Source organism: Macaca mulatta, chromosome 9 (assembly GCF_049350105.2).
Source record: "Macaca mulatta isolate MMU2019108-1 chromosome 9, T2T-MMU8v2.0, whole genome shotgun sequence".
NCBI lineage: Eukaryota > Metazoa > Chordata > Mammalia > Primates > Cercopithecidae > Macaca > Macaca mulatta.
In genome coordinates this window covers 63,980,690-63,997,680 of record NC_133414.1, presented here as the reverse complement: position 1 = coordinate 63,997,680, position 16,991 = coordinate 63,980,690, and the positions used below count along the sequence as shown (strand labels likewise).

Genomic DNA, 16,991 nt, shown 5'->3' with positions numbered 1-16,991 from the left:
AGACATTAGCAAGAGAGAAAGGTTAACTTTCCTTTTGGAAGTCACCTACCTGATTCTGACAGGGAAAGCTGGGTTTCTCTGCCATAGTTGATCAATATACAATGAGTTTCCCTGAATTCTTCTAGAATTACATTCATTTTACGAAATATTTGCATATGAATTTTGAGGATATATCCATTCATTTATTCACTATTCATTCCACAAAATCTACCTACATCTCTGAAGTTTGTTCTGTACTAAGCACTGTGGATACAGCCAGGAACAAATCAGGCCCTATCCTGTCCCATAAATCTCATGAACATCCTAGGATGGAATATGCTGAGTTCCAGGGCTAAGGAAATCTATGCGCTGTCCATATTGACTACACAAAACCCTCTGCTCACATTAACTCACTTAGGCTCACAACATCCCATCCTGGTATGATCCACTGTGGAGCATAGAAATAGCAAGGGGAGGAGACCACAGGAGCTCTTTCCACAACAGGGCTTCCATGAGGAATCTGACAAGGGGTGGACTTGTGATGGTTAATACTGAGTATCAACTTGATCGGATTGAAGGATGCAAAGTATTGTTCCTGCGTGTGTCTGTGAGGATGTTGCCAAAGGATTTTAACATTTGAGTCAGCGGTCTGGGAGAGGCAGACCCGTTCTCAATCTGAGTGGGCAACATCTAATCCGCTGCCAGCATGACTAGAATAAAGCAGGCAGAAGAAGCTGGAAAGAGCAGACTTGCTAAGTCTTCCAACCTCCATCTTTCTCCCGTGCTGGATGCTTCCTGCCTTTGAACATCAGACTCCAAGTTCTTCAGCTTTTGGACTCTTGTACTTACACCAGTGATTTTCCAGGGGCTCTCAGGCCTTCGGCCACAGGCTGAAGGCTGTACTGTGGCTTCCCTACTTTTGAGGTTTTGGGACTCAGACTGGCTTCTCAGCTTGCAGACAGCCCTATTGTGGAACTTCACCTTGTGATAGTGTGAGCCAATACTCCTTAATAAACTCCCTTTCATATATACTTCTAGCCTATTACACCTATCCCTCTAGAGAACCCTGACTAATACAGATTTTGTTTCTGGCTAACAAGTTCTGGAGGAAGAACTTGTTAGCCAAAGTGCCACTGGTAGGCAGGGCAGGGTTGCAGTTGAGGAGCTGGGGTTGCTGTGGAAGGAAGGTGGAGGGAGCTGCCAATAGCTCCCTGTTCCAGGTAGAGGGTAGAGGCAGCAAGGAGTGTGAAATGCTAAAGCCTTAGGCAACCTGAGGAGGGACAGAGAGACTGCCCCCCAGCAGGGAATGCTTATGAGGCAGAAGGAAGAGTGGTCAGAGGCAGGGCTAGAACCCCATTCAGAGTCAGATGGGAGAACAGAGAGTCAGCACACCCCACAAAATGCCCATACTAAGGGAGACAAGGAGCCATTGAAAGGATCTGGCCTCGGGGGCGGAGCAAGATGGCCGAATAGGAACAGCTCCAGTCTCCAACTCCCAGCGCCAGCGACACAGAAGACCGGTGATTTCTGCATTTTCAACTGAGGTACTGGGTTCATCTCACTGGGGAGTGCCGGACGATTGGTGCTGGTCAGCTGCTGCAGCCCGACCAGCGAGAGCTGAAGCAGGGCGAGGCATTGCCTCACCTGGGAAGCGCAAGGGGGAAGGGAATCCCTTTTCCTGGCCAGGGGAACTGAGACACACAACACCTGGAAAATCGGGTAACTCCCACCCCAATACTGCGCAATAAGCAAACAGGCACACCAGGAGATCATATCGCACACCTGGCCGGGAGGGTCCCACACCCACGGAGCCTCCCTCATTGCTAGCACAGCAGTCTGTGATCTACCGGCAAGGCAGCAGCGAGGCTGGGGGAGGGGCGCCCGCCATTGCTGAGGCTTAAGTAGGTAAACAAAGCTGCTGGGAAGCTCGAACTGGGTGGAGCTCACAGCAGCTCAAGGAAACCTGCCTGTCTCTGTAGACTCCACCTCTGGGGACAGGGCACAGTAAACAATAACAAACGCAGCAGAAACCTCTGCAGACGCAAACGACTCTGTCTGACAGCTTTGAAGAGAGCAGTGGATCTCCCAACACGGAGGTTGAGATCTGAGAAGGGACAGACTCCCTGCTCAAGTGGGTCTCTGACCCCTGAGTAGCCTAACTGGGAGACATCCCCCACTAGGGGCAGTCTGACACCCCACACCTCACAGGGTGGAGTACACCCCTGAGAGGAAGCTTCCAAAGCAAGAATCAGACAGGTACACTCGCTGTTCAGAAATATTCTATCTTCTGCAGCCTCTGCTACTGATACCCAGGCAAACAGGGTCTGGAGTGGACCTCAAGCAATCTCCAACAGACCTACAGCTGAGGGTCCTGACTGTTAGAAGGAAAACTATCAAACAGGAAGGACACCTACACCAAAACCCCATCAGTACATCACCATCATCAAAGACCAGAGGCAGATAAAACCACAAAGATGGGGAAAAAGCAGGGCAGAAAAGCTGGAAATTCAAAAAATAACAGTGCATCTCCCCCGGCAAAGGAGCGCAGCTCATTGCCAGCAACGGATCAAAGCTGGACGGAGAATGACTTTGATGAGATGAGAGAAGAAGGCTTCAGTCCATCAAATTCCCAGAGCTAAAGGAGGAATTACGTACCCAGCGCAAAGAAACTAAAAATCTTGAAAAAAAAGTGGAAGAATTGATGGCTAGAGTAATTAATGCAGAGAAGGTCAAAACGAAATGAAAGAGATGAAAACCATGACACGAGAAATACGTGACAAATGCACAAGCTTCAGTAACTGACTCGATCAACTGGAAGAAAGAGTATCTGCGATTGAGGATCAAATGAATGAAATGAAGTGAGAAGAGAAACCAAAAGAAAAAAGAAGAAAAAGAAATGAACAAAGGCTGCAAGAAGTATGGGATTATGTAAAAAGACCAAATCTACGTCTGATTGGGGTGCCTGAAACTGAGGGGGAAAATGGAACCAAGTTGGAAAACACTCTTCAAGATATCATCCAGGAGAACTTCCCCAACCTAGTAGGGCAGGCCAACATTCAAATCCAGGAAATACAGAGAACGCCACAAAGATACTCCTCGAGAAGAGCAACTCCAAGACACATAATTGCCAGATTCACCAAAGTTGAAATGAAGAAAAAATCTTAAGGGCAGCCAGAGAGAAAGGTCGGGTTACCCACAAAGGGAAGCCCATCAGACTAACAGCAGATCTCTCGGCAGAAACTCTCCAAGCCAGAAGACAGTGGGGGACAATATTCAACATTCTTAAAGAAAAGAATTTTAAACCCAGAATTTCATATCCAGCCAAACTAAGTTTCATAAGTGAAGGAGAAATAAAATCCTTTACAGATAAGCAAATGCTTAGAGATTTTGTCACCACTAGGCCTGCCTTACAAGAGACCCTGAAGGAAGCACTAAACATGGAAAGGAACAACCGGTACCAGCCATTGCAAAAAACATGCCAAAATGTAAAGACCATCGAGGCTAGGAAGAAACTGCATCAACTAACGAGCAAAATAACCAGTTAATATCATAATGGCAGGATCAAGTTCACACATAACAATCTTAACCTTAAATGTAAATGGACTAAATGCTCCAATTAAAAGACACAGACTGGCAAACTGGATAAAGAGTCAAGACCCATCAGTCTGCTGTATTCAGGAGACCCGTCTCACACGCAGAGACATACATAGGCTCAAAATAAAGGGATGGAGGAAGATTTACCAAGCAAATGGAGAACAAAAAAAAGCGGGGGTTGCAATACTAGTCTCTGATAAAACAGACTGTAAAGCATCAAAGATCAAAAGAGACAAAGAAGGCCATTACATAATGGTAAAGGGATCAATTCAACAGGAAGAGCTAACTATCCTAAATATATATGCACCCAATACAGGAGCACCCAGATTCATAAAGCAAGTCCTTAGAGACTTACAAAGAGACTTAGACTCCCATACAATAATAATGGGAGACTTCAACACTCCACTGTCAACATTAGACAGATCAACGAGACAGAAAGTTAACAAGGATATCCAGGAATTGAACTCATCTCTGCAGCAAGCAGACCTAATAGACATCTATAGAACTCTCCACCCCAAATCAACAGAATATACATTCTTCTCAGCACCACATTGTACTTACTCCAAAATCGACCACGTAATTGGAAGTAAAGCACTCCTCAGCAAATGTACAAGAACAGAAATTATAACAAACTGTCTCTCAGACCACAGTGCAATCAAACTAGAACTCAGGACTAAGAAACTCAATCAAAACCGCTCAACTACATGGAAACTGAACAACCTGCTCCTGAATGACTACTGGGTACATAACGAAATGAAGGCAGAAATAAAGATGTTCTTTGAAACCAATGAGAACAAAGATACAACATACCAGAATCTCTGGGACACATTTAAAGCAGTGTGTAGAGGGAAATTTATAGCACTAAATGCCCACAAGAGAAAGCAGGAAAGATCTAAAATTGACACTCTAACATCGCAATTAAAAGAACTAGAGAAGCAAGAGCAAACACATTCGAAAGCTAGCAGAAGGCAAGAAATAACTAAGATCAGAGCAGAACTGAAGGAGATAGAGACACAAAAAACCCTCCAAAAAATCAATGAATCCAGGAGTTGGTTTTTTGAAAAGATCAACAAAATTGACAGACCACTAGCAAGACTAATAAAGAAGAAAAGAGAGAAGAATCAAATCGACACAATTAAAAATGATAAAGGGGATATCACCACCGACCCCACAGAAATACAAACTACCATCAGAGAATACTATAAACACCTCTACGCAAATAAACTGGAAAATCTAGAAGAAATGGATAATTTCCTGGACACTTACACTCTTCCAAGACTAAACCAGGAAGAAGTTGAATCCCTGAATAGACCAATAGCAGGCTCTGAAATTGAGGCAATAATTAATAGCCTACCAACCAAAAAAAGTCCAGGACCAGATGGATTCACAGCTGAATTCTACCAGAGGTACAAGGAGGAGTTGGTACCATTCCTTCTGAAACTATTCCAATCAATAGAAAAAGAGGGAATCCTCCCTAACTCATTTTATGAGGCCAACATCATCCTGATACCAAAGCCTGGCAGAGACACAACAAAAAAAGAGAATTTTAGACCAATATCCCTGATGAACATCGATGCAAAAATCCTCAATAAAATACTGGCAAACCGGATTCAGCAACACATCAAAAAGCTTATCCACCATGATCAAGTGGGCTTCATCCCTGGGATGCAAGGCTGGTTCAACATTCACAAATCAATAAACATAATCCAGCATATAAACAGAACCAAAGACAAGAACCACATGATTATCTCAATAGATGCAGAAAAGGCTTTTGACAAAATTCAACAGCCCTTCATGCTAAAAACGCTCAATAAATTCGGTATTGATGGAACGTATCTCAAAATAATAAGAGCTATTTATGACAAACCCACAGCCAATATCATACTGAATGGGCAAAAACTGGAAAAATTCCCTTTGAAAACTGGCACAAGACAGGGATGCCCTCTCTCACCACTCCTATTCAACATAGTGTTGGAAGTTCTGGCTAGGGCAATTAGGCAAGAGAAAGAAATCAAGGGTATTCAGTTAGGAAAAGAAGAAGTCAAATTGTCCCTGTTTGCAGATGACATGATTGTATATTTAGAAAACCCCATTGTCTCAGCCCAAAATCTCCTTAAGCTGATAAGCAACTTCAGCAAAGTCTCAGGATACAAAATTAATGTGCAAAAATCACAAGCATTCTTATACACCAGTAACAGACAAACAGAGAGGCAAATCAGGAATGAACTTCCATTCACAATTGCTTCAAAGAGAATAAAATACCTAGGAATCCAACTTACAAGGGATGTAAAGGACCTCTTCAAGGAGAACTACAAACCACTGCTCAGTGAAATAAAAGAGGACACAAACAAATGGAAGATCATACCATGCTCATGGATAGGAAGAATCAATATCGTGAAAATGGCCATACTGCCCAAGGTAATTTATAGATTCAATGCCATCCCCATCAAGCTACCAATGAGTTTCTTCACAGAATTGGAAAAAACTGCTTTAAAGTTCATATGGAACCAAAAAAGAGCCCGCATCTTCAAGACAATCCTAAGTCAAAAGAACAAAGCTGGAGGCATCACGCTACCTGACTTCAAACTATACTACAAGGCTACAGTAACCAAAACAGCATGGTACTGGTATCAAAACAGAGATATAGACCAATGGAACAGAACAGAGTCCTCAGAAATAATACCACACATCTACAGCCATCTGATCTTTGACAAACCTGAGAGAAACAAGAAATGGGGAAACGATTCCCTATTTAATAAATGGTGCTGGGAAAATTGGCTAGCCATAAGTAGAAAGCTGAAACTGGATCCTTTCCTTACTCCTTATACGAAAATTAATTCAAGATGGATTAGAGACTTAAATGTTAGACCTAATACCATAAAAACACTAGAAGAAAACCTAGGTAATACCATTCAGGATATAGGCATGGGCAAGGACTTCATGTCTAAAACACCAAAAGCACGGCAACAAAAGCCAAAATTGACAAATGGGATCTCATTAAACTAAAGAGCTTCTGCACAGCAAAAGAAATTACCATCAGAGTGAACAGGCAACCTACAGAATGGGAGAAAATTTTTGCAATCTACTCATCTGACAAAGGGCTAATATCCAGAACCTACAAAGAACTCAAACAAATTTACAAGAAAAAAACAAACAACCCCATCAAAAAGTGGGCAAAGGATATGAACAGACATTTCTCAAAAGAAGACATTCATACAGCCAACAGACACATGAAAAAATGCTCATCATCCCTGGCCATCAGAGAAATGCAAATCAAAACCACAATGAGATACCATCTCACACCAGTTCGAATGGCGATCATTAAAAAGTCAGGAAACAACAGGTGCTGGAGAGGATGTGGAGAAATAGGAACACTTTTACACTGTTGGTGGGATTGTAAACTAGTTCAACCATGATGGAAAACAGTATGGCGATTCCTCAAGGATCTAGAACTAGATGTACCATATGACCCAGCCATCCCATTACTGGGTATATACCCAAAGGATTATAAATTATGCTGCTATAAAGACACATGCACACGTATGTTTATTGCAGCACTATTCACAATAGCAAAGACTTGGAATCAACCCAAATGTCCATCAGTGACAGATTGGATTAAGAAAATGTGGCACATATACACCATGGAATACTATGCAGCCATCAAAAAGGATGAGTTTGAGTCCTTTGTAGGGACATGGATGCAGCTGGAAACCATCATTCTTAGCAAACTATCACAAGAACATAAAATCAAACACCGCATGTTCTCACTCATAGGTGGGAACTGAACAATGAGATCACTTGGACTCGGGAAGGGGAACATCACACACCGGGGCCTATCATGGGGAGGGGGGAGGGGGGAGGGATTGCATTGGGAGTTATACCTGATGTAAATGACGAGTTGATGGGTGCAGCACACCAACATGGCACAAGTATACATATGTAACAAACCTGCACGTTATGCACATGTACCCTACAACTTAAAGTATAATAATAATAAATAAATTTTAAAAAAAATTCACAAGTAAAAGTAAAAAAAAAAAAAAAAAAGAAAGAAAGGATTTGGCCTCAAACAAGCCATAGATTTACAGTTTTTAAAACCTCTGACTGCAGTAGGGAGAAAGGATTAGAGAGGAACAAAACTGGAGGAGAGAGCAGAGAAGAGAGTACCCATCTCTGTAGCTAGGTGCAACATGGGAATTATAACAAAAATGGAAACTAACACATATAGATGCTCCTCCACTTAAGATGGGCTTATATCCTGACAAATCCATCATACGTTGAAAATATTGTAAATCAAAAATGCATTTAATCCCCCTAGCCGACGAACATTGCAGCTTAGCCTTGCTCAGAATGCTTGCATTAGCCTACAGTCAGGTAAAGTCACCCAACAGAAAGCCCATTTTATAATAAAGTGTTGAATATCTCACACAGAATTTCTTGAATGCTGTACTGAATGTGAAAAACAGAATGGTTTTACGGGTACTAAACTGGGCATTACACTGAATGTGTATCACTTTGACACCATTGTAAAGTCAAAAAATTATAAGTCAAATCATTCTAAGTCAGGGACAGCCTGTACAAGCCAACAATTTCAGTGGTGGAAGAGGGCTCTGGTTCGCTCTTTCTAAGAAGGGACTAAACCAGTGGTAAATTACAAGACAAAATTTTATCTACAAATAGCTACATTTTGAAATAGGTCTTAAATCTTTCTCCTTGCATGTGACACATTCTAACTTTGAGACAATATGATGGTAAAAAGGAAGCTAATAAGGTTAGGAATTAGTAATGAGGGTTTCAAAATCATTTAAACAAGAACATAATATTTTTAAGGGTAAGATGGTAAACAATGTATTTCAGGAGCTGTCTTAAGAAGCTGATATGTGTGTGAAGCCTGGTCAGTTGAAACCGCATGCTGGATCTGGGAGAAAGTAAAAAATTAAGGTTTGTATCCTTTTAGGATAATTAATGGTTCCTAAATATACTGAATTACAGGGATTTCAAAAGAACTAAAATGCTATTACATATTGGATTTGGGCTTAAACTACTAAACTGTATTTCAGACAAAAGTCTGTTCAAGGAAAGATGATTAGATTGGAACCAACAGACAGTCAAAGGTGGGGAAATTGACAATGTCCATATCTCAGGACTACCAGATGGAATGGGCCTAGAACACAGCTGGGCTTCAGGGAGGGGAGCAGAGGGCACAGCTGAGCCTGGATGTGCATGCTCAGCTCTGCTCTTAACTGCCTTGGTGACCAAGGCCCTGCCCCGCACACAGGATACAGAATGAGAGAAATCACATTATAATCTAACACGAAGTAGGAATACAAGAAAAAGCAATGAGTAGATTAGTTAGTTTTACCTTGAAGATGGAATATAAAGGACTTGGGGAGGGAATTTTTATCTAGAAAAAGCATGAGGTCATGAAGACCCTAATTTAGATTATGCAGAAAAGGGGGAATCAGGGCCAGTACACCTCCAAGAGGGATTGAATGTGTCTCATGCCTTTCGTTTTTCCCACATTGTCTTGATGGCAGAGGGCACTGTAGGAATAACAGGCCATTTTCCTAGAAGTCCTTTGATTAAACTTCTGCTTCCTCAACTTTCTGGAGGGAGAATCGCCAGCACTGAGCTCTCCCTACCACACCACACCCCAAGCAGGACCTTGGAAATCTGTAGTGGAGCTGACTTACAAAGTTGCACAGTCCCTTTCTGTAAGCACAACCATCACTTTCCCTGGCAACCTTGGGCAGCACCTGGAGTGACTGGCTAATGGGCCAAGAGCAGCCACAATATCAAGTGGGCTCAGCCCCTGTCCCCAGCTGCCCTAGTCTGTACTGTTTCTTTTCCATTCTACACACCCAGGAATTCTTGAAGGCTCCCTTTCCAATCCATTAGCTGCCATATGTCTTCCTCACAGTGAGGGTCTCTGCAGGTACCTTGCAGAACTTCCTGTGTCCCCTAACCCAGTTCTCATCCATGTGCTCTGGGTCAGAGCATGTATGCTGGCTGCCAATGTACTCTCACCCACCTCCTTGCACTTGTGGGACTATTCTTACTGTACAATCCAGAGATATCTGCAATCAGAATCTAAGAAGCCACAGAAGCAGCTTCCCCACTTCCTTGGGGGGCAATTAAAAAGGTCAGTTTTCTCCCTGCCTCAGTCGCAAACCTCTGTGATCAGTCAGTTCTAGCAGTTTCATGCCAGGCCCTGCTCCTGTCCTGTTGGTCCTCCTGGGTCCCTTGAGTGCCACAGGGGTGAGTGTAGGGATGCAACCACTCCCTGCTCACTGATGTCAGGCTGTACACACCAGACTGTACTTCCTGGCTGCACACATCAGGTCAATCTCTGTACTACTGTGAGACACCCTGACCTCGGGACCTTCTTAAGCATGCAGAGGGCAATCCAAGTGGCTTCTTGGAAAACAAACTTTCCCTTTGTCCTGGGCAAACATTCCCTCCAGTAGTGCAGCCAATGAGCAGAAGCAGCAAGACAATGTATATACAACACTATTAGAAGTCAGTACATCAGCAGCACAAACAAAAGTAACGTATCATACACAGATGCTCACTGGAGTGCACAGGCTCAAAGTAAGCCTTTTTTATTTTATTACTTTTTAAGTTTATATTGTGAAATATATCTTATGTACAAACATTACATACATTAAATATGAACAATAAAATGATTTCAGTGTGCCTTTCATCAAGCTAAGAAATAAAATATTACCCACATCTTGGTTGGATGCCTCCTTCTCAAATGCTTACTCCTTCCTCCTCACAGAAGCAGCCTTTGTCATGCTCTGATTAGTGTAGTGTAACCCAAATAATATACAGCTTAGTCTCCTTTGTTCTGTTTAGCTTTGGGTAAGCTAAACAGTGTGCATGCCTCTCGCAATTGTGTTCTAACACGTTGTTTCTCAAACTTCATTGTGTATCAGTATCACTTGGGGAACTTAACAAAATTACAAAGCTCCAGTCCTGTCCCACTTTAACAAGAAACATCTCGGGGTACCCCATGAGCTTTCCAGATAATTCCAATACTCACCAACATTTAATAACCACTGGTCGAACATTAAGCATTAGTGATTGATTCATCGCTGGTAGGTGAAGCTCTAGTTTATTCATTTTCGAAGCTGTGCACAATCACATTGTATGACTATACTGCAATTTATTCACCCTATTGTTGATTACCATTTGATTGTTTTGTTTGTTTGCTATTACAAAGTTTCCATGTACATTGTCTTGTGCATGTGTCTTGGTGTGCTTGAGTAAGAATTTCTTTAGGATATATATCGAGAATTAAAATTCCTTGATTAGAAAATAGGAACATACTCAAATTTACTAGGTAACAGCAAATATGTAAAGTATAAAATAAATTTATATATTTGGATTGATTTCTGTCATATTATTTATATTCCATATTTTGCTATTTTTTCATTTTTCCTTTTTGTAAAGTGGTTTTATAAATTTATAATCATTTGTGGTAAAGGGAGTTTCTGTTGCTCTACATCCTTGCCTACACTTGATATTGTATGACTTCCTAATATTTGACAGTCTGGTAAGCATGCGTTGGAGCATTGTTAAATTTTATTTTCACTTCCCTAGTTCTTAATAGGGTTGAATATCTCTTATGCACTTATGAATCATTTGTATTGCCTTTCTTGCATTTGTGCTTTTGTCCAATTTCCACTGAGTTGGTTCTATTGCATGTTAATTTGTGGGACTGCATTTTTTTATTCTAGATACAAAGCCTTTGTCACCCATGACAGATCCCTTCTCCGCATTCTGGAATGTTTGTTAGAATCAGACTACAAATCCATCTAACGTCGGTTCTTTGTAAAGAGGCTGGTTTTGTAGCTTACCATGTGGTCAGTTTGTATTATATGAACGTTTCATGTGCATTTGCTGTTCACTTGTTGGTGTCAATGGTCATTTTTAGGTCCATTAAAAACCTGTGTGTTTCTCTTTGAATATTGGCTATTTTTAATATATTTTGGGGCTATTTTATTTTATGTATTTATTTATTTATTTTGAGACAGAGTCTCATTCTGTCTCCCAGGCTGGAGTGCAGCGGCACGATCTCGGCTCACTGCAACCTCCACCTTCCAGCATCAAGCAATTCTCCTGTCTCAGCCTCCTGAGTAGCTCGGACTACAGTAACATGCCACCATGCCTGGCCTTTTTTTTTTTTTTTTTTTTTTTTTGGTATTTTTAGTAGAGACGGGGTTTCACCATGTTGGTCAGGCTGGTCTTGAACTCCTGACCTCAGGTGATCCACCCGCCTTGGCCTCCCAAAGTGCTGGGATTACAGGTGTGAGCCACCATGCCTGGCTGATGGGTTCTTTCATAAGTTACACACAGTGTAGAAAGATAGCATCTTGCTGAATTAAATGTTACCATCATATAGATATTCTATTTCTAGTAATACATCTTGCCTTATCATCTATTGTGTCTGATATTAAAATAGCTACACAAATTTTATTTGGTTAGCATCTGCCTGCTCTAACTTTTTCCATCTCTTTGCCATCAGTCTTTCTCTGTCTCACATTTTAGTTGGAATTCCTGTAAACCTAATATACTAGATATTTTACATCCATATTTGAATTTTTAGTATAAATCTCAATCCACTTATACTGATTATGATTATTTATATATTTGGATTGTTTTCTATCATATTATTTATATTATATATTTGGGTGTTTTCTCTTTCTTCCTTGTTTCCCCTTAAAATGATTTGTTTCCTATCTTTACTTATTTATCTTCCCTTGGCAGTTATGTTCTCTATGTTATCTTTTATTGGTTATTCTAGATATTTTAATATGCATATCTAACAAAGAATGAAGTTAATAAGTATTCTTACTCTCTTCTTTAACGTTTACTTCCACTCACCATTATCCCAACTAACACGTTAAAAACCTCCAGTATTTTAATTCAGTCTTTGTTCATGTTGTCCTATTACACATTCTTTCTATTGTTTGATACAGCCAATATTTGTCTATGTAACCAATATTCATTAGCTTATTGGCATTCTTTTAGAAACCTCAAACCTTACATCTGGGATCATTTTCCTTCTCCTGAAGTATATTATTGAGAATTTCCTTTAATTTGGGTTTGTTGGTGATAAACTCAGTTTGTATTTACTGGGAAATGCCTTTATTTTTATCTCACTCTTAAAAGATATAATTCTAAGTTGACTACTATTTTGTCTTAGACATGGAAGGTAATACGGCACTGTCTTCTAGCTTCCACTGCTGTCCAGTGTATAAGTTTCCCACAGCTGCATTAACAAATTATCACAAACTTAGTGGCTCAGAATAACAGAGTTTTATTCTGTCATATTTCTGGAGACCAAAGACCAAAATCCATTCACTGGGCTGAAATCTCGGTGGTGGCCAGGATGCCCTCCTTTGGAGTCCCTGGGGGAAATATATTGCTCATTTCTTCCAGCTTCTGGTGGCCATCAGCATTCCCTGGCTTGCGGCCGCATCACTCCAAGCTCTGCCTCTATGATTGTATTACCTCCTCTTCTTTTGTACAGTCAAACCTCCCTTTGCTTTCCTCTTATAAGGATGCTGGGATTGCATTTAAGGCCTATACAGATAACCCGAGATAATCGCCCCATCTTAAGATCATTAACTTCATCATATCTGCAAAATGTCCTTTGCCATATAAGGTAATACTCGCAGTTCTAGGATTAGGCCTTGGATATCTTTGGAGTCCATTATTCAGCCCACCACATCCAGATATTAAGAATCATTTTAACTGTCATTGCCTTGTAGATGACATGTCTTTTCTGTCTGGATGCTTTTTTAGGTTTTTGCTTGTCTTTGGTGTTCTACAGTAATATGTTATGCTGTACCCAGATATGGACTTCTAATTTTTATTCTGTTTCTGATTCTTGGGATTCCTGAGTATGGCGTTTGGTTTCTTTCAATAATTCTAGAGAATTAGAAACCATAACATCATTTATTATTTTTTCTTCTCCATTGTCTCATATTTCATTTTAGAAATCCAATCAAAAGCATGTAGGACGTTTTCATTCTACCTTCCATGTATCTTAACTTCTCCTTCACATTTTCTATTTCTTTGTTTCTCTAGGCTTCATTCTAAATAATTTCTTCATATTTTCCAGTTCACTAATTCTTTCTGCATATGTGTCCACTTTGGTGTTCAACCTCTCCTCTAAGATTTTTAACTTCAACTGTTAGATTCTTAATTTTCGGATGTTCTGTTCATTTCCTTTTCCATTTTGCTTTTTAAATGCCTTTTATTCCTTGCTCATATTTTCCAGTCTCTATTTTTGAAACATATTTTAAGCACACTTATTTAATATTCTATGTCAGATTATTCTAAATGCATAAAATTATTTCAGGTTTGATTAAACTGCACCTTATTGTTTCCTGGTTCTCACTCATGGTGACTTTTTTCTTTCCTTCTTTTTTTCCTTCTCTCTTTCTGTCTCTCTCTCTCCCCTTCTGTCCCTCTCTCCCTCTCTCCTACCCTCTCTTTCTTCCTTGTTTTTTTCCCATCATGAATGTAATCTCATTTTCCTTAAAACTTCCTTATGAAGCCTTTGATTCACATTACTTCAAAAACTATTTATGCTTGCTTCAACCACCTAACTAGGAGCACCAGTTACCTATAACCACTACAAATCTATAACCACTACAAATTAAGTTTTCCTTTCAGCTTTTTAAGGACACCGTAAATAGTGGAAACTTGGATCACAAACCTGCATGGGAGTTAGCAATTCTGAAGAAACTTCCCTGCTCCATGCAACTCCAGTCAAGACTGAAAATTTCCCTTGCCATCTCCTTCTGCAGAGTGTGCTCATTTCTCATTAATCCTTATACTGAAGATAGAAGTTTCCAGCTTTATGTAGAAATCTCTTATCAGGCTCCACATTTGTTTCGTTCTTAGACTTTATCTTATACGTCCTATTCCTTGCACAGTCATAAGTAAAAAGCTCAGGGTTTTCACAGTTGGGCAAATACACGCAACGCAAAAATTAAATTTGAAGCTCACATATTGCTGAAAGTTCCTATTGCCATTTTATATTTGGCCTTCATAGATGTTATTCTTGATGGACTCTATTTTAAGTATTTTTAAATGTATTATATCTGGCTTTTTTTGGTCATTTTTCCTTTTGTGAGTGTCATTCAGGCTAATTATTCTTCTATGAAGACATACTACTAAACCTTTTGTATGGAATTTAAATTCTTTAGCTCATGACCCTGTTCGTTTTCTGGGACACATATCTGCCTTCCAAATAGCTCCCTATATGTTTTGACTTTGTGACTGACTAACCCTCAGTTATTATGCTATAATTTATATTTGCTTCATTTGACTGCCTTTTCTTAAGTTTCTTGTCATTAATATTAGAAAGAGGGCTATTTCTGAGGGGCCCAAGAGAGGCATGTGCACTCTCCTCCATTTGGCCAAATCCGAATTGTATTCTTGAATAATCTCACTGTCGTGACTGAAAGAATGTAAATATTCTGAAGATTCCACCTTATTTTGTATGTTGCTCTAGAAAGATATCCCTAAATTTCTGTTACTTCCTCTCCTACAATCTAACAGTTTCCACCCATAAATCCTATTTCATCAGTACTGCTCATTCAAGAGATTAGCCCTGTGAGAGATGATGGTAACTTAAGCTAAGGTGGCTGCAAATGGTCATTTTTAGAACTAGGTAAAATTTAGAATTTGGAGCATTAACTGATGATGAAATTGGAATTGACTGATGGCAAAATACTGATGGAGCAGTTCCATTTTCAATGGGAGAAGTATTTGCAATTTAATAACCAGAATACTGTGACAACAAAAACAAGTAGAGAAGAAATGAGGGATGCAGTTTCAAGTTAACATCATATCCTTTTTGCCAGTCATCAGAAAGTGAAAAAAGACTCTTTTATTGCCTTATACCATACTTAATAAAAGATTTCTGTGAATACACTAAAATGTGAGAAATTGCTTCATGCACTACATAATAAAAATAATCGCTGTCTCTAATTCTCTACTGAGAATACACTGAATCTTAGAAAATCTGCATTTTGAGTCAAATAAATTATTAAGAAACCTCTGCAAATCTCTACTTCACTTGCAAAGCGTTAAGACCAAAGAAAAGTTAGAAATCTAAAGAAAAGCCAATCCTCACATTCTCCCAAAAGGCACATGCTTAATTCACTGATTTGAAGCAAAACTGTCCTTTTTATAGTATGCACTAAGGAAGGGGGTAAGATGTGATTTCCCCTGTTCAGAGGAACATGTGTATTCAGCCAGGCTATACAGCTGGCTTCAGGAGGACTTGCCATTCCAAAAAGTGTAAAGTATACAAGTATATGTGCATTTTCCTGTGGAGAAAGCCCATAGACTATATTGGATTTTCAAAGAAGCCTTTAATCAAAACAAAAAGGTGATGAATTACTGATACGGAGGCTAGTAATGGTTCCTCAAGTGCTCTTTGTTGCTAATTATGAGAAGAATAAAAATGATGATAATATCAATGGGATAATTTGGAGACACAAGAGTTTCACTAACTGTCAGATTCAGCTATTTCTTCCTCACATTCATTCAGGCCTCTGATGTAATAACAGAAAAAGAAAGAATAAAGGAAGTAATGGAATTAATACGACGTACTACCATCCAGCTAGAAAGATGACTGAATACATCTGCAGTGTTACTTCGTCACCTGCACAGATGTGGATGACAGAGTTAAGGAAAGCAGAAAAGAAAGGAAAAGAGGAATAAGTTATCAAGTGATATATAAATACATTTATAGTAAAGATATATGTATAGTATAATAAAAACTTAGATGATGACACACCCAGCTTCAGGACAGTAGTTGTCCCTGGGGGAAAACAGGGAGCTAACCAGCAGATTTGGGGCCTGCCTGAGACTCTTGCCTACTTCCTCCATGTTAGGGCAACCCCAGGGTGCCCTCCCCTCCAGGATACCCAGAACCAGAGCTCTGTCCTGCTTGGTCCCAGACCACCTGGGTTGTCCCAGTTTTAACAGTCATGGCCCCATTTCTGGTTGTTGAGATGTGAGGGGGTTCTCCATGCTGGATTTTGATATGGTTTTTTGAATCCTAAGAAGAAGACCTAGAAGAGACAGCGCCTTTCTGCCTCTGGATGTTTGAGTCCTGAGCAGAGTCCACTTGAGGGTTGGCCCATCACACTGCAAAGATCAGGCAGCCTGAAGATGCCACTTAGCCTCTGAATTGTCCTACCTTGAAATCTTATGACCTGTCTCTGAACCATATGTAAAGTGAAGTAATAAATTTTTAGACCGTTCAAGGAAATTTGATGCATATTTTTCTATTACTGTAGTCAAAACAACCTTACTGATTCACACTTTAATGGGACTTGAAATGGGGTACAGGGCAGACTTTCACTGTATCCAAAACAGCCAATTTC

General features: G+C 40.1%; 1 protein-coding gene across 2 annotated transcripts in view; it reads right to left on the bottom strand.

The window, feature by feature from the left end:
• GRID1 (glutamate ionotropic receptor delta type subunit 1) overlaps window positions 1-16,991 on the bottom strand; it is a 783,526-nt gene that overhangs the window by 281,646 nt on the left and 484,889 nt on the right.